The 27,134-nt window shown below is 43.8% G+C and overlaps 1 protein-coding gene and 1 long non-coding RNA gene across 5 annotated transcripts in view; one reads left to right on the top strand and one right to left on the bottom strand.

Annotated features, from left to right (window-relative positions):
- Positions 1–2,070, top strand: part of LOC309641222 — a 551,394-nt gene extending 549,324 nt beyond the window's left edge. The window contains exon 2 of the long non-coding RNA XR_014252569.1: positions 1,859–2,070. This is a non-coding gene — a long non-coding RNA (uncharacterized lncRNA). The remainder of the gene's footprint in view (positions 1–1,858) is intronic.
- Positions 1–27,134, bottom strand: part of LARGE1 (LARGE xylosyl- and glucuronyltransferase 1) — a 603,451-nt gene that overhangs the window by 480,844 nt on the left and 95,473 nt on the right. The gene's annotated exons all lie outside the window — the stretch shown is intronic.

Raw genomic sequence — 27,134 nt, 5'->3', positions numbered from 1 at the left:
ATTTTTTTTCATAGTAATACCTATCCTATACCTATACCATAGAATATTTATTTAGATTACTTCTGAAATTTCAATCCTCATTTTTTTTTTGTTTTGCTTTAAAATGCCCACAGGCACATGTCCTTTCAAGGTGAACTTCAGGTAAAAATTCTACCAAAAAAAGCTGCAGTAACTTTTCTTTTTATATACCATAAACAAAATTTCCTTAAGAGAACATAAGAGCTCTGTTTTATAACTTGTATTACCTATAAAGACTTTAAATGAGGAAAGAGGCCATTTTCCTAGAAGTAACTGAGAAAAGCTCATGAGTGATGAGATAAATCATTCAAATTAAAAAGTCTATGAGGGAAGAGATATGGGAACATATGTATATGTATAACTGATTCACTTTGTTATAAAGCAGAAACTAACACACCATTGTAAAGCAATTATACTTCAATAAAGATGTTTAAAAAAAAAAAAAAAGTCTATGAGCTCCATACTGAAAAATCCATAGCCATCTTCAAATTTTCACCAAGCAATTTAGGCTTGGTGAGGATGGTCTGACAGCAGCGCAAAAGAAAGATGAACAATCAAAAGCAGTCACAAGAACTACAAAAGCAGGCTAGTTTGGGGCCATTTACTGTCGGGGCAAACTGTTCTTCACACCTCAGTAATTCCCATGGATTACACTACGGCACAAAGATGAAATGAGTCACATGAATGAAAAGTTTAAAGAAGATGCAGACTTGCCTGTTGGAGAAGGGAGACAAATACAAGTTTAGACATTTTCCAGAACATAATTATGCATTTTCGGGGAGACCTTCAAGATGACAGAGGAGTGAGACGTGGAGATCGCCTTCCTCCCCACAAATACATCAGAAATACATCTACATGTGGAACAACTCCTACAGAACACCTACTGAATGCTGGCAGAAGACCTCAGACTTCCCAAAAGGCAAGAAACTCCCCACGTACCTGGGTAGGGCAAAAGAAAAAAGAAAAAACAGAGACAAAAGAATAGGGACAGGACTTGCACCTGCAGGAGGGAGCTGTGAAGGAGGAAAAGTTTCCACACACTAGGCAGCCCCTTCGCGGGCGGAGACAGGGGGTGGGCAGGGGGGGAAGCTTCAGAGCCGCGGGAGCTGAGGCTCGGGCTTCGGAGTTCAGATCCCAGGGAGAGGACTGGGGTTGGCTGTGTGAACACAGCCTGAAGGGGGCTAGTGCGCCACAGCTAGCCGGGAGGGACTCCGGGAAAAAGTCTGGACCTGCCTAAGAGGCAAGAGACCATTGTTTTTGGGTGCGCAAGGAGAGGGGATCCAGAGCACCACCTAAACGAGCTCGAGAGACAGGCGTGAGTCGCGGCGATCAGCGCGGACCCCAGAGACGGGCATGAGACGCTAAGGCTGCTGCTGCCGCCACCAAGAAGCCTGTGTGCAAGCACAGGTCACTATCCACACCTCCCCTCCCGGGAGCCTGTGCAGCCCGCCACCGCCAGGGTCCCGTGATCCAGGGACAACTTCCCCGGGAGAACGCACGGCGCACCTCAGGCTGGTGCAACGTCACGCCGGCCTCTGCCGCCGCAGGCTCGCCCCGCATCCGTACCCCTCCCTCCCCCCCGCCTGAGTGAGCCAGAGCCCCCTAGTCAGCTGCTCCTTTAACCCCGTCCTGTCTGGGCGAAGAACAGATGCCCTCAGGCGACCTACACTCAGAGGCTGGGCCAAATCCAAAGCTGAACCCCAGGAGCTGTGCGAACAAAGAAGAGAAAGGGAAATCTCTCCCAGCAGCCTCAGGAGCAGCAGATTAAATCTCCACAATCCACTTGATGTGCCTGCATCTGCGGAATACCTGAATAGACAACAAATCATCCCAAATTGAGGAGGTGGACTTTGGGAGTAAAGATATGTATCTTTTTTCCTACTTCTCTTTTGTGAGGGTGTATGTATATGCTTCTTTCTGTGATTTTGTCTGTATAGCTTTGCTTCTACCATGTGTCCTAGGTTTCTGTCTGTCCATTTTTTTTTTTTTGTATACTTTTTAGTGCTTCTTATCATTGGTGGATTTGTTTTTTGGTTTGGTTGCTCTCTTCTTTCTTTTATTACTTTTTAATTTTTTTATTTTTAATAATTATTTTTTATTTTTTACTTTAATAACTTTTTTTTATTTAACTTTATTTTTTTCTTTCTTTCTATTTTTCTCCCTTTTCTTCTGAGCCATGTGGCTGACAGGGTCTTGGTGCTCCTGCCGGGTGTCAGGCCTGTGCCTCTGAGGTGGCAGAGTCGAGTTCAGGACATTGGTCCACCAGAAACCTCCCGGCTCCACGTAACATTAAACAGCAAAAGCTCTCCCAGAGATCTCCATCTCGATGCTAAGACCCAGCTCCACTCAACGACCAGCAAGCTCCAGTGCTGGACACCCCATGCCAAACAACTAGCAGGACAGGAACACAACCACACCCATTAGCAGAGAGGCTGCCTAAAACCATAATAAGCTCAGAGACATCCCAAAACACACCAGCAGACACGGTCCTGCCCACCAGAAAGACAAGATCCAGCCTCATCCTCCAGAACACAGGCACTAGTCCGCTCCACCAGGAAGCCTACACAACCCACTGAACCAACCTTAGCCACTGGGGACAGACACCAAAAACAATGGGAACTACGAACCTGCAGCCTGCGAAAAGGAGACCCCAAACACAGTAAGCTAAGCAAAATGAGAAGACAGAGAAACACACAGCAGATGAAGGAGCAAGGTAAAAACCCACCAGACCAAATAAATGAAGAGGAAATAAGCAGTCTACCTGAAAAAGAATTCAGAGAAATGAGGGTAAAGATGATCCAAAACCTTGGAAACAGGATGGAGAAAATACAAGAAACATTTAACAAGGACCTCAAAGAACTAAAGAGCAAATGAACAACACAATAAATGAAATTAAAAATCCTCTACAAGGAATCAATAGCAGAATTACTGAGGCAGAAGAACAAATATGTGACCTGGAAGATAAAACAGTGGAAATAACTACTGCAGAGCAGAATAAAGAAAAAAGAATGAAAAGAATGGAGGACAATCTCAGACACCTCTGGGACAACATAAATGCACCAACATCCGAATTATAGGGGTCCCAGAAGAAGAGAAAAAGAAAGGGACTGAGAAAATATTTGAAGAGATGATAGTTGAAAACTTCCCTAATATGGGAAAGGAAATAGTTAATCAAGTCCAGGAAGCACAGAGAGTCCCGTACAGGATAAATCCAGGAGAAACACGCCAAGACACATATTAATCAAACTATCAAAAATTAAATACAAAGAAAAAATATTAAAAGCAGCAAGGGAAAAACAAAATATAACATATAAAGGAATGCCCAGAAGGTTAACAGCTGGTCTTTCAGCACAAACTCCACAAGCCACAAGGGAGTGGAAGGACATATTTAAAGTGATGAAAGGGAAAAACTTAAAACGAAGATTACTCTACCCAGCAAGGATCTCATTCAGATTTGATGGAGAAATTAAAACCTTTACAGACAAGCAAAAGCTAAGAGAATTCAGCACCACCAAACCAGCTTTACAACAAATGCTAAAGGAACTTCTCTGGGCAGAAAACACAAGAGAAGGAAAAGACCTACAATAACAAAACGATTAAGAAAATGGTAATAGAAACATAAATATCGCTAACTACCTTAAATGGATTAAATGCTCCAACCAAAAGACACAGACTGGCTCAATGTATACAAAAACAAGACCCATATATACGCTGTCTACAAGAGACCCACTTCAGACCTAGGAACACATACAGACTGCAAGTGAGGGGATGAAAAAAGATACTCCATGCAAATGGAAATCAAAAGAAAGCTGGAGTAGCAATTAACATATCAGACAAAATAGACTTTAAAATAAAGACTATTACAAGAGACATAGAAGGACACTACATAATGATCAAGGGAGCAATCCAAGAAGAAGATATAACAATTGTAAATATTTATGCACCCAACATAGGAGCACCTCAATAAATAAGGCAAATGCTAACAGCCATAAAAGGGGAAATCGACAGTAACACAATCACAGTAGGGGGTTTTAAAACCCCAATTTCACCAATGGATAGATCATCCAAAATGAAAATAAATAAGGAAACACAAGCTTTAAATGACACATTAAACTAGATGGACTTAATTGATATTTATAGGACATTCCATCCAAAACAACAGAATACACTTTCTTCTCAAGTGCTCATGGAAGATTCTCCAGGATAGATCATATCTTTGGTCACAAAGGAAGCCTTGGTAAATTTATGAAAATGGAAATTGTATCAAGTATCTTTTCTGACCACAACTCCATGAGACTAGATATCAATTACAGGAAAAAAACTGTAAAAAATACAAACACATGGAGGCTAAACAATACACTACTAAATAACCAAGAGATCACTGAAGAAATCAAAGCAGAAATCAAAAAAATACCTACAAATGACAACAAAAACACGATGACCCAAAACCTATGGGATGCAGCAAAAGCAGTTCTACAAGGGAAGTTTATAGCAATACAATCCTACCTCAAGAAACAAGAAACACCTCAAATAAACAACCTAACCTTACACCTAAAGCAATTAGAGAAAGAAGAACAAAAACCCCCCAAAGTTAGCAGAAGGAAAGAAATCATAAAGATCAGATCAGAAATAAATGAAAAAGAAATGAAGGAAACAATAGCTAAGATGAATAAAACTAAAAGCTGATTCTCTGAGAAGATAAACAAAATTGATAAACCACCAGCCAGACGCATCAAGAAAAAAAGGGAGAAGACTGAAAGCAACAGAATTAGAAATGAAAAAGGAGAAGTAACAACTGACACTGCAGAAATATAAAGGTTCATAAGAGATTACTACAAGCAACTATATGCCAATAAAATGGACAACCTGGAAGAAATGGACAAATTCTTAGAAAAGCACAACCTCCCAGGACTGAACCAGGAAGAAAAAGAAAATATAAACAGACCAATCACAAGCACCAAAATTGAAACTGTGATTAAAAATCTTCCAGCAAACAAAAGCACAGGACCAGATGCCTTCACAGACGAATTCTATCAAACATTTACAGAAGAGCTAACACCCATCCTTCTCAAACTGTTCCAAAATATAGCAGAAGGAGGAACGCTCCCAAACTCATTCTATGAGGCCACCATCACCCTGATACCAAAACCAGACAAAGATGTCACACACACACAAAAAAAACTACAGACCAATATCACTGATGAACACAGATATAAAGATCCTCAACAAAATATTAGCAAACAGAATCCAACAGCACATTAAAAGGATCATACACCATGATCAAGTGGCGTTTATCCCAGGAATGCAAGGATTCTTCAATATACACAAATCAATCAATGTGATAAACCATTAACAAATTGAAGGATAAAAACCATATGATCATCTCAATAGATGCAGAAAAGGCTTCTGACAAAATTCAACACCGATTTATGATAAAAACTCTCCAGAAAGTAGGTATAGAGGGAACTTACCTCAGCATAATAACAGCCATATATGACAAACCCATATCCAACACTGTTCTCAATGGTGAAACACTGAAACCATTTCCACTAAGATCAGGAACAAGACAAGGTTGCCTACTCTCACCACTATTATTCAACATAGTTTTGGAAGTTTTAGCCACAGCAATCAGGGAAGAAAAAGAAATAAAAGGAATCCAAATCAGAAAAGAAGAAGTAAAGCTGTCACTGTTTGCAGATGACATGATACTATACATAGAGAATCCTAAAGACCCTACCAGAAAACTACTAGAGCTAATCAATGAATTTGGTAAAGTAGCAGGATACAAAATTAATGCACATAATCTCTTGCATTCCTATACACTAATGATGAAAAATCTGACAGAGAAATTAAGGAAACACTCCCATTTACCACTGCAACAAAAGGAATAAAATACCTAGGAATAAACCTACCTAAGGAGACAAAAGACCTGTATGCAAAAAACTATATGACACTGATGAAAGAAATGAAAGATGATACCAACAGATGGAGAGATATACCATGTTCTTGGATTGGGAGAATCAACACTGTGAAAATGACTATACTACCCAAAGCAATCTACAGATTCAATGCAATCCCTATCAAACTACCAATGGCATTTTTCAAAGAACTAGAACAAAAAATTTCACAGTGTGTATGGAAACACAAAAGACCCCGAATAGTCAAAGCAATCTTGAGAAAGAAAATCGGAGCTGGAGTAATCAGGCTCCCTGACTTCAGACTATACTACAAAGCTACAGTAATCAAGACAGTATGGTAGTGGCAGAAAAACAGAAATGTAGATAATGGAACAGGATAGAAAGCCCAGAGATAATCCCAGACCCCTATGGTCACCTTATTTTTGATAAAGGAGGCTAGAATATACAATGGAGAAAAGACAGCCTCTTCAATAAGTGGTGCTGGGAAAACTGGACAGCTACATGTGAAAGAATGAAATTAGAACACTCCATAACACCATACACAGAAATAAACTCAAAATGGATTAAAGACCTAAATGTAAGGCCAGACACTATATAAGTCTTAGAGGAAAACATAGGCAGAACACTCTATGACATAAATCACAGCAAGATCCTTTTTGACCCACCTCCTAGAGAAATGGAAAGAAAAACAAAAATAAACAAATGGGACCTAATGAAACTTAAAAGCTTTGCACAGCAAAGGAAAACATATACAAGACAAAAAGACAACCCTCAGAATGGGAGAAAATATTTGCAAATGAAGCAACTGACAAAGGATTAATCTCCATAATTTACAAACAGCTCATGCAGCGCAATATCAAAAAAACAAACAACCCAATCCAAAAATGGGCAGAAGACCTAAATAGACGTTTCTCTAAAGAAGATATACAGATTGCCAACAAACACATGAAAGAATGCTCAACATCACTAATCATTAGAGAAATGCAAATCAAAACTACAATGAGGTATCCCCTCACACCAGTCAGAATGGCCATCATCAAAAAATCGACAAACAATAAATGCTGGAGAGGGTGTAGAGAAAAGGGAACCCTCTTGCACTGTTGGTGGGAATGTAAATTGATACAGCACTACGGAGAACAGTAGGGAGGTTCCTTAAGAAACTAAAAATAGAACTACCATATGACCCAGCAATCCCACTACTGGGCAAATACCCTGAAAAAACCATAATTCAAAAAGAGTCATGTTGAGGATATGGGGAGGGGGGAAGGGTAAGCTGGGACAAAGTGAGAGAGTGGTATGGACATATATACACTACCAACTGTAAGATAGCTAGCTAGTGGGAAGCAGTCGGATGGCACAGGGAGATCAGCTCGGTGCTTTGTGACCACCTAGAGGGGTGGGATGGGGAGGGTGGGAGGGAGGGAGATGCAAGAGGGAAGAGATATGGGAACATGTGTATATGTACAACTGATTCACTTTGTTATAAAGCAGAAACTAACACACCATTGTAAAGCAATTATACTCCAATAAAGATGTTAAAAAAAAAAAAGATCCATATTGTAACAAAATGAAAAAACAACAACAAAAAACAGTCATGTAGTACAATGTTCATTGCAGCTCTATCTACAGTAGCCAGGACATGGAAGCAACCTATGTGTCCATCAACAGATGAATGGATAAAGAAGATGTGGCTCATATATACAATGGAATATTACTCAGCCATAAAAGGAAATGAAATTGAGTTATCTGTAGTGAGTTGGATGGACCTAGAGTCTGTCATACAGAGTGAAGTCAGAAAGAGGAAAACAAATATCGTATGCTAACACATATATATGGAATCTTAGAAGAAAAAAAAATGGTTCTGAAGAACCTAGGGGCAGGACAGGAATAAAGACTCAGATGTAGAGAATGGACTTGAAGACACAGGGTTGGCGAAAGGGTAAGCTGGGACAACGTGAGAGAGTGGCATGGACATATATACACTACCAAATGTAAAACAGATAGCTAGTGGGAAGCAGCCACATAGCACAGGGAGATCAGCTTGGTGCTTTGTGACCACCTAGAGGGGTGGGGTAGGGACAGTGGGAGGGAGAGGCAAGAGGGAGGAGATATGGGGATATATGTATATGTGTAGCTGATTCACTTTTTTATAAAGCAGAAACACACCACTGTAAAGCAATTATACTCCAATAAAGATGTAAAAAAAAAATTATGCATTTTGGGCTTTGTTTTTGGAAATTGCGCTGCTTAAAAGGCAAAGTGTTCTTTCATCTGGAAACTCAACTGTAAGGAATATTTTACTGCTAACAATGCCTTATTATTATGCTTTGGGGCGCTTTATGGATAAATTTCCATAGGCATAATACTAAGTTGCATTATTATTGGCATATTATTGTTAGCATATTATTATGCTAACAAATGATATATTAATAATATTATTAACATATGCTAACAATAATGATACATTATTATTGATGATTAATATCATTTTTATACTATTATTTATTAATATATTAACAATATTATTAGTATAACATTAGTAGAATGTTATTTTTCTATATAATAATCTAGCTGATTATTATAGAGAAATCCTTATGGACTTTCATACTGAAGCTAAGCCAAAAGCTCACCACTACTACAACTAGCAATAATATTACTAGTACCACTACTATAGTACTGCTCGTACCACTACCACTAGTAACAACTACCACCATCTTTGTAGTAAAAACACTGTTAGGTCTTATTTGTGTCCAAGGGAAAATGAAATCTTCACGTGTGTCATTTGTTAAGCTCCATGCTCGGATAGGCCCTGGATAACATCATCTCACTCAGTCCTCACAACAGCCCTAATGGGTAAATGACGCTCTTATCATTTTCCCCTTTTCTACAGGAGGAATGGGATGCCCGAGAGGCTGAGTGGATGCCGAGGCTCCTGCCACCAACCCAGGGCCAACGTCCAGACTCAGACGCACCACGTCCAAGGCCAGTGTTACTGTCACTCTAAGAACAGGATACACGAGGACTGCAGCCTTTCTAGGACGAGGCAGGTTAGAGGAGAAAAGCATGACCAGGGAAACCTGTTATTAGCGATGCCCACTATGAGGGCAGGATGTGGGGGACCGGGAAGGAATGAGAAGCATCTTTCATGCCCTAAGGGCAGCACCACAAACCAGACTCCTCATCACCTGTTCAAAAATGAAAAGCAAAGCACACACACCAAGATACAGAGTTACAGATGTAGAAAATAAACTTATGGCTACTGGGGCGGTGGGGGGGGGGGGATAAGGGGGGAGGGGATAAAGTGGAAGATTGGGATTGACACATACACACCACTATATATAAAATAGATAACTTAAAAGGACCTACTGTAGAGCACAGGGAACTCTACTCAGTACTCTGTAATGGCCTATATGGGAAAAGAATCTAAAAAAAGAGTGGATATATGTATATTTATAACAGATTCATTGTGTTGTACACCTGACACTAACACAACACTGTAAATCAACTATACCCCAATAAAAATTATTAAAAGAAAACAGCACACACCCCCAAAAACACAACAAGCTTCCAGACTTTTCCTCCATAGGAAATGCAGGCATTGCCAAGCCCCTGTCCCCATCATCCACACCAGTCTCTCTCTTCCCCTTCCCTACCCAATGTGACTCAGTCCCCAGGAGAACACAGACTTCCCTTCCCACTGGGTCCAGGAGTTTCCCCAAAACCCCACCCCTGAAAAAAAGAAAGGAAAAGGCAGGTGGAGGGCGGGATGGAGCCCCTCACACAGGGTGAGGGGCAGAAGGGACTAACACTGACCGTCTAATACTATCTTATTCAATATCCACGAATGACTTTTCACAAGAAGAACCAAGACCCCTGAGTGCATCCGGAGAGGGGAGTTCCATGACTGGCTCAGGCATCACAGGCACTGCCACCCCAACTGATGAGATGCCTAACCGCGCTCCCAAGGCATCTCCGAGATAGGTGTTCCATAGCGCACTGTCACTCATATATTAGTGACCCCGAGAAGACCTGGAAAACATGTCCCAAAAGTTTAAAATTTCACTCTTTCTCACCACCCTGGATCATTCCAGGGCTGCCAATTTCCAAAAATGTAACAGCTCGGGGAGAAAGGAAACAGCCAACAGCCCCATCTGATAATGGACACTAGCCTTTTCCTGGTTTAAAGGAGGAAGGATATCAGAGGCTGGTGTGAGAATTTCTTGCTTTCATGTAAAGAGATCTGAAAATAAAGAAAAACTGACAAAAACAGAAAGGATAGAGAGAGCTTTTCTCTTGTTTTTTGTTTTTTGAGGGTTTTTTTTGCAAAAGAATGTGTTTGGTTTCCAAGTTTTCTATAGGGCCTCTCTCTCCTCCAACTGCAAGGAAAATAAAGAATAACCTGGGCTTGGATATTGTAAGGCTGAAAGCATTGAAGATAAGTCCATGCTTGATGAGACGCCCACCCTCCTAAACTCAAAAATCCACAATCTTCCCCAGACCCACGTTCAGGTCTGTGAAGTATGTGGTTGGACCCCATGTGTCTGTGCATATAATTTGTGAATAATTTGCAAATGCTGAAGGACGCTGTGTCTTTTCCCAGATACTGGACCACAAAAGATGGGGTCTGGTGGGAAGGAGGGAGGGAGAGAAAGGAGGGAGAAAGAGGGGGGAGGGGCCAAAAGCCCTGGCATCTCAGGCACCAGTAGTCCCAACTGGGCCTTCAGCACTCAGGCTGGAGCGTGAGGCATCTGCCCACAGACCTAGTTTTTTCGGCCAAAACTGCTCTCAGGAGGAGCACGCAGGCAGCAGATCACAGAGGAACCAGATGGCTACGATCGTTGATCCCTTTGGCTCTTCGGGCAGATATTTCAAACCCAACTCGACCCCTCACTGTCCTGTAGCCTTGGGCAAGTCACACAAATTCTCTAAATTCAGTTTCCTCAACTGTCCAGCAGCCAGACTCAATCACCCAAAGTGGGACCATCTCCAGAGTGAAAGGGAGCACCATTTATAGAAAATGAGGCCCAAATACCAGAGGATGGTTGAAATACGATGACGTAAGGAGCAGTTTCCTCAGTCTTTAGCATGGAGTAGGGCTCAGTGAGTGGTAATCCTTGCTGCGGGTCCTATTTAAAGAGAACTAATCTCTAAAGAGATTCAGGCTCCATCTTTGTCAACTGTGTCACCCAGTAGAAATTTTTGACTCTCTCAGCCTTAGTGTCGTCATCTAAAAAGTGGGATGACAATAGTAGCAAGACATAGGGCTGCTGAAAGTTCAGCGTGGAATAATGTAAGTAAAACAACTAGCAAAACGGCCCGGCATACGGTACATACTTGGTTAACTCTTAACCATAATAATTACAGTCTACATAGATGTAACCAATTTGATTCTGGCAGCATTAATGGATATATGTACATGGAGTTGTATAAATGTGTGCGTGTATGTGTGTATGTGTGTGTGTAAACACAGTTGACAATGATTAAGAGTGTAGACTCTGGAGCCAGACTGCCTAGGTTCAAATCCTTCCTCTGTCACCTACAGGCTGTGTGACTTTGTGCAAGTCAACTGACATCTCTGGGCCTGAGTTTCCTAATCTGTAAACTGTGATAACAATTGTACCTACCTCACAGAGATTTTGTGATGTTTGAGTAAGCTACCATATATATATAAATGCTTAAAACATATTAAGTGCTCAAACATTATACAGGAAATGCAGAAATACAGACATAAATGGCAGCACTATCTAATTTAATTTAACATATTAGAACCTTTTCTGAGAGTCAGTTTCAATGAAAAATAAAGAACAAACAGCTAATAATCTAAAACATTAGAAGGTGTAGATGTACACACTGCTGTATTTAAAATGGATAACCAACAAGGACCTTCCGCACAGCACAGGGAACTCTGCTCAGTATTCTGTAACAACCTAAAATGGTAATAGAATTTGAAAAAGAATAGATACATGTATTTGTACAACTGAATCACTTTGCTATACACCTGAAACTATCACAACATTGTTAATCAACTCTACTCCAATATAAAATAAAAAGTTAAAAGAAAATTTTAAAAAAGAACAAACAGCTAAGAATCTAAAATATTGGGGCGGGGGTACCTGGAGGAAGCCGTGATGTCTGACACACTGGGGGGGGAGGGGCATCCAAAATCACCCAAACGCTAATTAAAAAAAGCAAAATAAACCTTTAAAACCATAAATCGAAGGAGGAGAGGTGTCAGGAACTGCATTTGCCTTGTAAAATTATCATGCCAGAGAAGAACACAATAAAAAAACTGAAAGAAAGAAAACAGCAAAATCCCTCTAGTGAAAGACCCTGGGGAAATACAGAGAGACAGAGACAAGGAGGAAGAGGAGGGGACATTTCTACCTTAAAGATGACGTAGTAAGACTTGGCCTCTTCTAAAAGCACCTAGAAGGTGCTCATTAAAGTGGGACCCTACAAAGAACATGAGAAACAGATGGGATATACAACAGAATACTACTCAGCCATAGAAGAGAACGAAATTTTGCCATGTGCAGCAACAAAGATGGACTTGGAGGGCATTATGCTAAGTGAAATAAGTCAGACAAAGAGAAACCCTGTATGATATCACTGATAGGTGGAACCTAAACAATACAACAAACCAGTGAATATAAGAAAAAAGCAGCAGACTCACAGATATGGAGAGCAGACTAGGGGTTACCGGTGGGGGGAGGGGGCAATACAGGGGTAGGAGAGTGAGAGGTACAAACTCTTGGGAATAAGACAGGCTCAAGGATGTACTGTACAACACGGGGAATATAGCCAATTATTTTATAATAACTGTAAATGGAAGTAACCTTTAAAAATTGTATAAGAAATACATTTAAAGAATAATTTTAAAAAAAGAAACAGATGGGGGTCGGTGCGTGCATGAGTGGGCGGCTGGATTTCAAATAAATGTGCAAGTAGGCGGATGAAAGGGGACAAAGGAGACCCCTCCCACCTTCCCAGCTGCGCCTCCTGCTTCTCAGCACACCCCCTTCTCCGGATGAGCCCCCGTAGCCCCACCTTGCTTGCTACAGGTGACCTCTGAGGCCTTTGGACCCTGTCATCTGCTTGCTTTAACCCCCAGGCATTTGCTCCTCTCTCCTCCTCCCAAAAGGTCCCAGATGAGCCAGCTGTTTGGGTTTGGAGAGGAGTTGAACCACCTCAAGTTTTACGGTTGGTTCCAATCAGTGTAATCAAAGCCCCCACGCCTGTGACTGATTCAGGGTCCCCATGGGTCTGAGTTGCTCCGATGACTGTAGAACCCACGGTGTTTGGGGGAAGAGGACAGTCTAGAAGTTTGCCTGAGACACAGCTGGAGCCCTGGTCCATCTCGCCTGAAGTCAGCCCATCAGTCAGTGGCTTATCCTATTGCCTCTTAACAGACTCGTCTGCCAAAGCAGCGTTTTAAATTTCGATTAAGCCCGATTTATCATTTTTGTTTGTTTTATGAGTTGTGCCTTGTGTGTCCTCCCAGCCCCGCTTTTTTTAATCCAAGATTAGTAAAGTCACTTGAACTAATTCCTTAACCCTCCTATGACTCGGTTTCCTCATATATGCAACGGGGAGAGTAATTATAGCACATGCTTCATGAGTCACTTTAAGAATTCAGAGTTGAACTATATAAAGTACTTACGTAGTACCCAACACGCAAGGTTTGCTGGTGCTGTTGTTGTTATCATTATTAGAAAATGCGTAATACCTTCTTTGGCTCAGACCACCTCGGGAAAGTCCTAAGAGCAAATTCCGGATAACTAACTACAAACAAAAATGCGAGTGAACAAACATCTGTGCAATGGAAAGATCTGGTTGAGACAGAGAGGACTGAAGAATGCTCCCAATACAGAAATTAGGCCAAGTTTCTCAAACAAAACGTAAATCAGACACAAAAGGAATTGTGACCCGAGGCAAAGCCAAAAATAAAATCTATAATTTGGCTTCTTCAACTCACAACTGCTAATTCCATAACTGCCATTCCCACCGTAAAGGGCTCAGAATTGCAAAGAAGGCACTAGGAAGGGGGCTTCGACCGCATTAGCATTTAAAGTAATGTTCTTCGGGCCCTGCTGAATGTTCCAGACCACTCAGTTTGGGTATCTTCTTTGATTAGCACTGGCCGGTGAGGGAAGGTAATTGCCACTTGCTTTAGGAAATGGCTGTGTCCCCAGCTATGTACTAATGGGTGGCTCTGTGCCAGCTTAATGCCAAATGAAAAGAATATTTTAAATTAACCTTTGGGGAACTCCCACAAGAGGAGGTCTTCTTCCCTTTGCTTTGCTTAAATGGTCCTGAAGACAGGGACAGGGAACAGCCCCTGCACTGGCCCCCTTGTTCGGATAATCTCCTAGGACATGTGGTAGGGTGACAACTTCACTTGTCACCTTACCTCTCTCCCCACTAGGATGAGTTAGGCACACCCTCCTGTGTGACCCTAAGGAGTCTTATACCCATCACTTTCCACCTGGAAGTATTTGTTTCCATGTCTATCTCCCTTACCTAGGCCATACCCAGGAGGGCAGGGACCCCACTCAACTCATTCCTGTACCCCAGTGCACAACACATAATCAACACTCAGTAATGCAACAAGCTGCCCGGCGACACTGGATGGATGGGTGAACGGGTAAGCGGGTGAGCAGGTAGACAGACAAGTGGATGGATAGGAAGATGGGTCGATGGGTGGACAGACCAAGGAAAACTCCAAGAGTGAGGTAGACCAGGGAAGAGCAAAGTACTCTTTCTCCAAAGCACCCAACTCTACCAAAGCCTTACAGTCACTTCTGGAACTCCTCCAAGACAAGAGTCATAAACGTCTCTTTAATAAAAGCTACCGTTACAACACAAAAGTGGCAGAGCACTTCATTGCCCCAAAGTTCGAGGAATTCTGCTTTTGTAGAACTTACATTTTCTCTCTCAAATTGAGATTGTGTTTGTCTACGTCTATCATCTCTGTAGCTTACACGGCGCCCCACATGTGGGACTGTCTTGGGAACAAGTCACCCACGGAAGCACGTGGGGATGTGAGTTGGTTTCTAAAGGCAAACTCGCCTGGCGATCTGGCCATTTTATAATGTGTTACGTATGGAGTGAGGACCCAGGAGATGCTAAGGGCATTCACTGGTCTGTAAGGTAACATGACTGATTGTTTAATAAGGCAAACAACCAAAAAAGGGGGTGGGACTGTCAGAGGTCCCCGGGTTCCATGACTCTCCAGAAGGACTCACAGGACACAGCATAGACTCCCACATACTCACGGCTATGACTTATCACAGCCAAAGGATACCAAGTGGACTCAGCAAAGGGTAAAGGCAAGTGGGGTTAAGTCCGAGGAAACGAGGCACAAGCTTCGAGGATCCTCTCCCAGTGGAGTCACCCAGGACGTACCTAATTTGCCCAGCAATGAGTTGTGACAACACAGGTGACATGTGATCCACCAGGGAAGCTCTTTGGAGACTCAATGCCCAGCGTTTTTTACTGAGGACTGTCAGGTAGGCATCCTTTGCCTAACATGTACCAAAAGTCCAGACTCCCAGAAGGAAAGAAGTGTTCAGTGTAAACTATATTGTTTGTACAAATGGGTTAGGCACAGGGAGCCACTCTTCTGAGCTTTGGGCAGGGTGAGATCCCTCCTAAAATCGAAGTTCTCAGACACGAACCAAGGGCTTCCTTTGGATAGCAGTCAGGCTCATTAAGTCAACTTCTTCTGCGGAGGGGATACACACAAATGAATTTCGGCCAGAGCAGTCTTCTTGGGAAGTCATTCACTGATTCCAACAATGCTGCCTTTGTTCAGAGCAGTTTGAGATTTCTCTTTGGCAGCTGCCCTGGATCCCTATATGCAAAATGTTTGAAACTTCAACCCACGAAGGTGGACCTTATCTCCAATAACCAAGGTATAGACAAGCCTTTTTGGTTCAAACCACAAATTAACAATAAAATAATAAAACTGGATCTTTCTATTTTGCTCTCCAAGCACAGAAGGCAAGGACCATCCCACCATTCATTCCTCAAACATGTATTTGGCACCTTCTGAATCCCAGATAATTTCTTAGCTGCTAGAGACACACATACGAAAAAGAGGGCTGCAAGAGGCCCACAGCCCCGCTCACTGCTGTTCAGTACGGTAAACATCAGCACACACCTGGGCACTGCTTCCCATGGAACATTTTGCAGAGAGCCAGCTGTATTTGTGTGGTTTTGATACCACGAGCAACCTACTTTTATTTTCCCCTGGGAGTAAGACTGCAACTCTTTGCTTTAAAAAAAATCTGTTTTTAAAAATAAAACTAGTCCCCAATGTTCCCAGTGCAGCCCAGATTTTATTTTTCCGGAGCATGGAGAGAACCCAGCCAAGTTCAGGCTCCCCTTCTCTGCTTACACTCATTTCCTAGCCAATCTCAGCCAGGCTCATGGCCTTAAATGCCACCTAAGTGCTGGCAACTCCCAAATTCTATCTCCCAGCCCAACCTTGCTCTAGAACCCCAGGCTCGTGGCCACCTGCCCAGCCCAGTGTCTTCACGTGGTTATCTACCTAAAAAGCATCCATAATTCCATAAGACTAACACCAAACTACTAATATCCTCTTCTAAACTGGTTACTCCTGTGATCTTCCCCAGTAGAGAAAATGGAAGCCCCCTCCTTCTTCCTTCTAGCTGCTCAAATGAGAAACTAGATTCACCACTGACTCCTTTGTTTCTGTTAGTTTCCACATCCAATGTGTTGAACCAGCCTCAAAAGCACATCCAGATTCTGATTACTTCCCACCACTGTCACTACTGCAACTCTCAAGCCAGCAGCATCTCTTGCCTGAATTACTGTCCTCGTTTCTTAACCCGTCTCTCTGCCTTTACCCTTGGAGCCAGAGGGTCCTTTCGAAAAGCAAGCAGGTCATCTCTCCCCTGCTGGGAAACCTCCAGCGGCTCTCTCACTCCATTTCAACTGGAGTAAAGACTCTACCTGCAATTTTCCCTGTCTGACCTCAGCTCTTAGCAGGGCCACCATGTGACCCATGCACACTGTGCCCTGAACAAGGGGAGTGGACAGAGCGGGCGGAAATCCAATCCGCCCCTCTCATGAGCCCTGCTCTCGGGCTGCACCTCCGAGGGGCTGTCTCTTGCTAATTTGTATAAGGCATTTGGGGGGCTAGAGACAGCACTGTCTCACTCTTAATTTTCACTCAGCCTGTTCCCCGAATACAAGGGCTGTCATCGGGAAGAACAAATCTGACTCCATAATGGATCTGTTTCTTTAACCTTTGTATTCTATTGCTTTTGCTATAAATGAAGAATGTTGCCTATACCCTGAAATATACAAGACAGCCCATTCTCTGGCTCTGACCTTTAAAGGTATAACATTTTTCCATTCATATACAGATAAAAAGTTGCAGAACAGAGAATAACATTTGTCTTGTTGGAGGTTTATAGGAACATTGTGACCTGACCTGCCTCGACACCTGCAAGAACAAAGGATTCTGGCGCCAAGAAGTCTGCAGCCACCAGCCACACCTCCTCCCCTTTATTTAGTATTTAAAAAGCCTGAATTCTAATGCGGGTAAGATGGTTCTTTGGGACACTAGTCCACCGTCTCCTCAGTCAGCTGGCTTTCTGGATAAAGCTGCTATTCCCTGCCCCAACACCTCGTGTCTCGACTCACTGGCCTGTCCTGCCGCGAGCAGTATGGGCTTGGACTTGGTAACACGGCTCTCTTCAGCCCTTTGCCTTGCTGTGCCCTCTGCCTGGGACGTTCTCTCCCTCACCTCCCTCAGGCTCCCTCAATCGTCCCCCGACACATCCCTGTCTAAAATGACAGCCCATCATTCCCCACCCTGTCACACCCCATTTCCTTTCCCTTTCTTTTCTTCCATTTCTAAAATGTTCACTACCACTATGAACTTTGTTTAATGTCCATCTTTCCTCCCTACAATTTTTTTCACTATGTTTAAAAATTTATTAAAGTGAAATGTAACATACCATAAAATTAACTGTTTTAAAGCAAACCACCCATCCACTGCCATTCAATGCATTCAAGATGATGTGCAACCGCCATCTCTATCTAGTTCCAAAACAGTTCCATCACTCCAAATAAAACCCCTATACATTGGGCAGTTTCTCCCCATTCCCTCCCCACCCCACCACCACCCCCCGGAGAACCTTGGTCATGATCAACCTGGATTTTGTCTCTGTAGATTAACTACTCTCGATAGTTCATGTAAATGGAATCCTACAATATGGGACCTTTCTAGTGTCTGACTTCTTTCACTGCCCCTCAGTAGAATTGAAGCTTATGACAACAGTCTTTGTGTTATTCACCGCAGTATTTCCTATGCTGAGGAAAACAAAACAAAACAAACAAACAAAAAAACCAGTAGGCCATGGGGCTTCCCTGGTGGCGCAGGGGTTGAGAATCCGCCTGCCAATGCAGGGGACACGGGTTCAAGCTCTGGTCTGGGAAGATCCCACATGCTGCGGAGTGGCTGGGCCTGTGAGCCACAACTACTGAGCCTGTGCATCTGGAGCCTGTGCTCTGCAACAAGAGAGGCCACGATAGTGAGAAGCCCACGCACCGCGATGAAGAGTGGCCCCCACTTGCCACAACTAGAGAAAGCCCTCGCACAGAAACGAAGACCCAACACAGCCATAAATAAATAAATAAATACATAAATAAATAAATAAATAAAAATTAAAATGGAGATTTCTTTTAAAAAAAAAAAAAACAGTAGGCCAAAATGTTTGTTAAGTGAATGAATGGATGGACGGGAAGATAAATGAATGAATGAATGAATGAGTAAATGGGTCATATCATCCAGAAGCAGAAGGAAGACGCAAAAGCAGATTCATGCAAGGTTCCCTGGAGGGGCTGCGAGGATCAGACGTGCCTGTGAAATCAAACCCAGAGGTGGCTGCACAAACTTGGCTACAGACATGCATTAGAATGGCACAGAGTCTCTGGGTCTGGCCTCCAGGACAGCCTGGAGCCTTATAAATGAACCTGGCATGTTTTCTAGATGCGGCGCTTACACGATCTTCAGCAGAAACACCTCTTTATATAATCACATATTGGACGAAGACAAATAAGCTCTTTGAACGCTTTCCAGGAACATGGCTATATCATTATATTGAAATTATCTGTAATATGACACGTCCCCAACTATGACCTCTTTGAAAATGGGAAGAGAGCTTATTCATCTTTGAATTCTGGCCCCCAGAGCAGTGTTCAGGCCTCTGAAGCTTCTCAGGGATGCCAGCGGCCCTGCTCAGAGGGAGACAATGAGACTCAGAGCTGACCTCAAATCTTCTTCCTTGCATTTTCAAACCAGGCGCCTCCCAGAAACACAGCTTGATCAGTAGTTTGATGCAGCAGGTAAGACCCCAGCAAGTCATAAAGAGCAAAGCCTTGGAGACAGCTTGCCTGGATACAAATCCCAGCTCTGCCACTTCCAAGCTGCGTGACCCTGGCTAAACTTCTCAACGTCTCTGTGCACAGTGTCACCATTTGCAAAACCAGGATGACAGCCATCTGCTTCACAGGACTGTTGGGGAGGGAGTTAATCCATATGAAGTGCTTAGAATATGGACCAGTGCGTAGTAAGTGCTTACTTAGTAAGCATTCGTTTTCAAAACCATGTCTTAAATTTTTAAGTTCCTCCGTCTCCTTATCTGGAATAAGAAGGATGAAGCCTTGCCAGAGAGCTGGGAGGAGTCAGCAAGAGAACATATGCAACCCCTCCCCACCCCCGCCATCACAAAGGTGCTTGACACAAATAAGTGGGGGTAACCCAGACGACAAGCCTTCTTCAGTCATGTATAAATTTAATCAACCATTATCTGTTGAGTGTTTATAAACTGTGAGGGAGGCACTCTGCACAACTCTGGGATCAAAGAGACATAAATAAGACCCAGAATTTCCCCATCCCAAGGATGCTTAAGATCTGACACGAGAGATGGATGGAGTCCATAGGGCGAAGTGTGCACTGGGATTCTATTTCTTTGAGGATGCGGCAAAAGGAGCCAGTGTTTTGCACACCGCTATACCGTGCGATGGTGGCCCTCAGGCTGTTCACAGATATCATTCGTCAGGCTCTGAGCGCATAAGGATGGAACTGCTCTGCCCAGGCACGGCTACATGACTTACTCTGGCCAATGAAATAAGAACACAAGCGATGAAGAGGAAGCTTTAAGAACCAGTTGTGTGCCTTCCTCTCTCTGCTAGGATGACCAGCAATGGTCCTGATGGGATGGCCTCACCATCCTGGATCCCATGGTGAAAACAGCATGGAGTGGAGCCCCAGGTGACCAGCCTTTTTTTTTTTTTTTAATTTTTTATTTATTTTATTTATTTTATTTTTGGCTGCGTTGGGTCTTTGTAGCTGCATGCAGGCTTTTCTCTAGTTGCAGCGAGCAGGGGCTACTCTTCGTTGCAGTGTGAGGGTTTCTCATTGCGGTGGCTTCTCTTGTTGCAGAACACGGGCTCTAAGCGCGTGGGCTTCAGTAGTTGTGGCTTGTGGGCTCTAGAGCGCAGGCTCAGTAGTTGTGGCGCACGGGCTTAGTTGCTCTGCGGCATGTGGGATCTTCCCGGACCCGGGCCTGAACCCGTGTCCCCTGCATTGGCAGGCAGATTCTTAACCACTGCACCATCAGGTGACCTTCCACACACAGTATGTGGAAAACTGTGATCATCGTCTGCCTCTGAGATTTGTTACCCAGCATCATGTAGCCTCCTGAAATGCACATGGTTAACTTGTGAGTGGAAGTTGGGTAAATTCAGTGTTCAAAATAAGTGGGGAATTCGGAACTCATCCTTATTTTAAGTGCCAGAATCCTGCAGACTGCTCCTCCCTGAAGTCAGCCAAAGGGCTACTGCATCACCAGCTGTGGTGGGGTCTGCTTTCATTCCTACTGGTATTACTGTATTTCTCACAAATAGCTCATTAAGGCAATTACCAGTCATTAGCACGGTAGCCCGAGCATCAGTACAATCACACACATTAATAAAACACAATTTAGCAGAGCGAGTAAAGGCATGAACAAACTAGGCTCCCTTGTGGGGAACTCCCAGCTTGAGCTGGAGAGAATTTCCACTAAAGGAAAGCAATGCACTTCACAGAAGCCTGGTGCTGGTCTCAGCACCTTCCTAGTCATCATTTGCATGCGACTCAGTTCAACCAACAAAACCTGAAGTCTTGAAGGATAAGGAGGAATCTGGAAGGCAGAAAAAGTTAATACGCTTTCCAAGAGAAGAAAGAATCCCCAAATCTTGGAAACACTGGAGAATATGTCAGATTTAGAGAGTGGGGAAGTTGAGATCTGGTATACTGAGGTAGGGCCCAAGGCCAGGAAGGCTGGAGCCCAACTGGGAACAGATTTATACATGCTATTAGGCTGTTCGGACTTTTTCTAGACACAATGAGGAGTAATCAAGGAGGCTTAAGCAGGAGCTGCCCTGAGCTGCTCTGGGCTTTAGAAAAACCACAGCAGCAGCATGAGAATGATGGATTAGGAGACACAGGGAGGAGGAGACCAGGCCGGCCACGGCCACTAGTGCCAACGCTCCAGGCCAGGGATGATGGGAACCCCGCCCAGAGCTGTGACAGATGGAGGTGAAAAAACCTGCTGGCGACGTCATGAGGGAATGGACTAACAGGGCTCAATTGGACGACCTAAGCGAGGAAGGACCAAGGAGAGGGGAAACTGGAGAGACAGAGAGCAAGTTTCTAAGGATGACTCTGAGATGTCCACCTTGGGGACATAATGATGCCATTAAAAGAGACTTGTAGAAATGTTTTGATAGGTTTAACCTGGGTGGGCCAATGCAGAAGACAATTAACACATGTAGATATAGACCTTAAAAACTCAAGTCTTATCTTGGTCTTCCCTGGTGGCACAGTGGTTAAGACTCCTCCTGCCAATGCAGGGGACACGGGTTCGAGCCCTGGTCCAGGAAGATCCCACATGCTGCGGAGTAACTAAGCCTGTGCACCATTAACTACTGAGCCTGTGCTCTAGAGCCCACGAGCCACAACTACTGAGCCCACGTGCCACAAACACTGAAGCCTGCATGCTTAGAGCCCATGCTCCACAACAAGAGAAGACACCACAATGAGAAGTCCATGTACCACAACGAAGAGTAGCCCCCGCTCGCCACAACTAGAGAAAGCCTGCGCGTAGCAACGAAGACCTAACGCAGCCAAAAATAAATAAATAAAATTAATTTTTTAAAAAAGTTTAAAAAAAACCCCAAAACTCATTTCTTTTCTTACTCAAGGGCACTTAGTATCTGAAGGTCCAGGAACAAGAGGCCCCAGAGGGTCAGTTCATGAGGTCAAGGCCATGCTAAGCTCCAACAGGCTCTGAAATGTACTGAGAATTGTGCCTGCCCTACTCTGCCTTCCTACAGTTCCAACAGAGCAGCTCACCTGCCCATAGCTTGTGACAGGCAGTTTTGTTTTGCACAAGGCTCTTTTGGGCATGTACTGTCTTCTCCCTGTCATTACTTCCCCTAGATGTGTGCCCAAGTGATGGCTCTGCAAACCACAATGTCACTTCCACCTACTTAAGTCTCCAAGGAAAACCAGGATTCAAACTAGAGCCCCCCAGCGTGCATGTTCCAGCCAGGGTGGGTTGTCATTGGTAAGACCTCAATCACACGTACATCTTTCATCTGCCGGGTCAGGGCGCACATGGCGCAGGCCTCGCCGGGCTGTCCCATCCATCTATCAGACCCTCTGAGATGCCCCCCTTGGGATGCAGGTCCATTGCTGAGTTTCCCTTTGTGTAGAGCAATTCATTCCATAAGCACAGTGAAACCTCAACAGCTGTCCAGGCCAACGGCACAACATGGATCAAGACATTCCTTCACAGTTTGTTCACTCATCCAACAAACACAGACTAGGGCCTGACAGCATGCCAGGCCCCATGCTAGACAATGAAGCACAGAGATGAAAAGAAAACCATCTGTCCTTCAAGGAGTTCACAGCTCCCTCAAGGAGACAAAGAAAGAAAAAGACAAATAAGATACAGGTATATTTAATGTGATTGGTTCTGGTGGCTTTCTGTTTTTTCTTCCCATTAGGTGGTACCAAATTAGTACATAAATGCAGACTATTAGTTTAGCATTGGTTTCAGCGGTTGTCTTAGTGCATTCAAGCAGCTATAACAAAGTACCACAGACTGGGTGGCTTATAACAGCACAGGTTTATTTCTCATAGTCCTAGAGGCTAGGAAGTCTAAGATCAGGGTGCCAGCATGGTCAGGTTCTGGTGAGAGCCCTCTTCTGGGCTTCAGACTGCCAACTTCTTATATCCTCACATGGTGAAAAGCAGGTGGTGGTGACTCTTGTAAGTACACTCATCCCATTTATGGGGGTTCCACCTTCATTTAATTACAATTATCTCCCAAAGGCCCCACCTCCTAATACCATTACTTTGGGGGTTAGGATTTCACCATATGAAATGGGGGGGGGGCAGGGGGGAGGACACAGACATTCAGTCTATTGCAGTGGTGCTATTAGAAACATCTACTGCATTAAGAAGTGCCATTCTGGGCATATACCCAGAGAAAACCATAATTCAAAAAGACACATGGACCCCAATGTGCATTGCAGCACTATTTACAATAGCCAGGTCATGGAAGCAACCTAAATGCCCATCGACAGACGAATGGATAAAGAAGTTGTGGTACATATATACAATGGAATATTACTCAGCCATAAAAAAGAATGAAATTGGGTCATTTGTAGAGACGTGGATGGACCTAGAGACTGTCATACAGACTGAAGTAAGTCAGAAAGAGAAAAACAAATATCGTATATTAACGCATACACGTGGAACCTAGAAAAATGGTACAGATGAACTGGTGTGCAGGGCAGAAATTGAGACACAGACGTAGAGAACAAACGTATGGACACCAAGGAGGGAAAGCCGCGGCGGGGGATGGTGGTGGTGGTGTGATGAATTGGGCGATTGGGATTGACATGTATACACTGATGTGTATAAAACTGATGACTAATAAGAACCTGGTATAAAAAAAATAAATAAAATTAAATTAAAATATTTTTTTAAAAAAAGGAAGTGCCATTCTAAGAAGCAACAGGATGTCAAGCTTGTAGAAATATACCAGTGTCACATAGATTCTTTTGTTTGCCTTGTGACAGTCAAGTATCCCACGACCAGAAACAGAACAGGGTACCAATACTGTCCCCCCCACACACGTCTCAGTGGAAGACAGGTGTGTCTAGTACGTAGGATCCCCTCTGCCTAACAGACCGGGGGATACATGAAACAGGATTGAGAATGGTGAGTGCTCATCTTCAGAGGTGGTGATGTGCTGCTGGTCCCATGTGGACACAACCATCGGGAAACCCTCCACTTCTGGCTACCTTGGCTCTCAGCTCGGACGACAAAGCACTGCCTCAGGATGCTCCATCTTTTCTGCTCAGAGATGTCGTGGGAAAATGAATTTTCACTATGAACACAGGAAGCCCAGGCACTCGACCACCACACTCTTCCCGTCTTGATGGATAGTTCCATCTCTTACATTCTGCAATGCTCCCAATTTCACAGCCCTTATTGGAGACTCTTTAGATTAAAACAATTGTCACATTAAAACAACTCCATGAACACTGAACAGATATACAGGGAGGGAAACAATTATTTACTGAGTGTTTAAATCATGCCAGATATAATCCACACTCTTGCAACAAGCCTAGAAGATAATGATTAGTTTTTCCCATTTTAAGGAAAAAATTAAAAAGACCATCACTAGGATTAAGTTAGTAATCACAATGTGGGGTGGGAAAGAAGATGCTTTGAGGCCAAGATTTTAAGTCAGGTCTGTCTGATCTCCAAAATTAATATCCCTTCCATGACTCACTCAGTCATCTCAAATTCCAGAATGCTCTCCTGAAAAGGCTAGTCTGGTGGACTGCCATCCTCCTCTAAGCATCTCTATTACTCAAGTCATCCTCCCAAACCTGACCTCACCCACCACGGTATGTCCCTGGAGCTAAGACACCGGGTGTATGTCAGACCAGCAAATGACACTTTTCCAATAGTCTCCAATGGGGCCAATACTGCATCTGGTTCTTGATACACCCATGACAATGACAGTGACTGTAATGGTTAATTTCATGTGTCAACTTGGCCTAGAGTCCACGGTTATTCATCGAACACTAATCTCGGTGTTGCTGTGAAGGTATTTTGTATATAAATGCGGGCAACATCTACAGCCAGATAACTTTAAGTAAAAGAGAGGAACCTCAATAATGTGAGTGAGCCTCATCCAATCAGTCGAAGGCCTTCAGAGCAAAACCTGAGGTTTCCCAGAGAAGAAGAAATTCTGCCCCCAGATTACAGCATTCAATCCTGCCTGAGGTCCCAGCCTGCCGGCTGCCCCGCAGATTTCAAACTTGCCTGCCCCAACAATCATGTAAGCCGATCCCTTAAAATAAAGCCTCTAGGAATATGTGTATCTATATCTGTCTATATCTATACCCTCCCATTGGTTCTGTTTCTCTGGAGAAACACTGAACGATACAGCGAGCACCATATGCATAACGTAATTTTGTGTAAACTGTTCATCTGTGTAAGACTGCCTTTCCTCCGGATGAGGAAACTGCCTCTCTTCCTGCAGCCAAATAACGTGTCCAAGGAACACACTGACGTTAATGACAGGGCCATGATTTAGACTCAGACCTTCACACTCAAAATGGTATGCTGCTTTTCCCAAGATACACGGTCCCCCAAAAGTCCCCTCAATCCCTAATGAGAACACCAAGGAAAGGAGATTTAACGATTTGCCACTGGCTACACTTTGAGCAAAGCCCAAGGCAGATGGGGCGCCCACAGCCTCTTGGCGGGGGAGGTGCAGGCTGGTGGCTGGAGTCTAACGTGTTCAGTATCTCCCAGAACAGTAAGGAGACCAGGGCAGAACTGAGGAAGGGGCCAGCCAAGGCGAGGGTTTCCCTTGGTCCTTATCCCCTTGGCTAAGCCCTGGGCCCCCCTCGTCTGCTCCCTTATCAAGCTGTCCAGCTGTTCAATGTGAATGCCAAACTCGCTGTTCTTCATCCATTCACTGGAAGCCTTCATGTAAACCTCATTAACGGGCACGGTAATTGCTCTGTGAATATTGCCCATTTTCCAATTATGTTCCTTTCCTCATGCCGGGCGAATCTGCCACCAGAGAAAAAGCACTGTGCGGCCTTCGTCTGTTCTAGGACAAGTGGATGAGCGATTGGCTCTGCACAGGGGCGTCTACAATCGCACAACAGAACCCTCTGCATCCAAGACCCCATCTGGGGAACTGAGGACGTGCAGCGTGCAGGCACCTGTCTGTCAGCCCAGCCCAGGGACCCACACGCTTGGGGCTGCGACTGCAGGGAAGAGGCCGGCTGGCTGTGAAAAATGAAGCCTCGACACAGAGTTGCAGCGAGGAGCTGAGCTCCTTCTCTGCCTTTCCCACGAGGGACGGCGCTGGAAGGTGTGTGTGTGTTCACATCCGCACCGTCGCCCCTGTGAGTTGAGCGTCTGTAGAGAACAGGGAGGGTTCGCCTTAGGGAGAGGTGCTTCCGAAGGAAGGAGTGCAGCTGCTGAACCAGGTGTAGATCATCATAAGCACTTCTTACGAGGTTATCAACTGCTCATCACCTCCCCCAAAACAGGCAACCCTCCTGAGCCCAATTATCTCCAAATTTTTCCTCTTTTGCATTCAATTTGCTCATTAAATGAGCACACAAAGGCATGGCCTGGCATTTGGACGCCTGCACTGTTTTCACAAACAGAAAAGTGTCTAAGAGACAGAAACTCAAGGCCTGACTCAGACAGCACCCCGCTGTGTGGCCTGTGTAGGAAAGAAATGAGTGAAAAATCATCTTGGAGCACTGCAGGGCAGCATCTCGATTCTCCTGCCTGGCTTAATCCTCAAGAGGTAGTTTGGCTTTGAGAGAGAGAGAACATATGTAAATATAAATAAATTGAGAGATGGATGGCTAATTGATAGGTAGATAAATAGACAATAGATAGAAAAAACATACATAAATATAAATAGAGATGGATGACTGATTGGTAGGTAGATAGATGATTGATAGATAGGTAGATAGATAAAACATATATAGATATAAGTAAATAGAGATGGATGACTGGTAGCTAGATGGATGGATGGATAGATCGATCGATTGATAGATAAA

The sequence above is a fragment of the Balaenoptera physalus genome, assembly GCF_965194825.1.
Source record: "Balaenoptera physalus genome assembly, chromosome: 13".
Lineage (NCBI taxonomy): Eukaryota > Metazoa > Chordata > Mammalia > Artiodactyla > Balaenopteridae > Balaenoptera > Balaenoptera physalus.
This window is presented reverse-complemented; position numbering and strand designations above follow the sequence as displayed.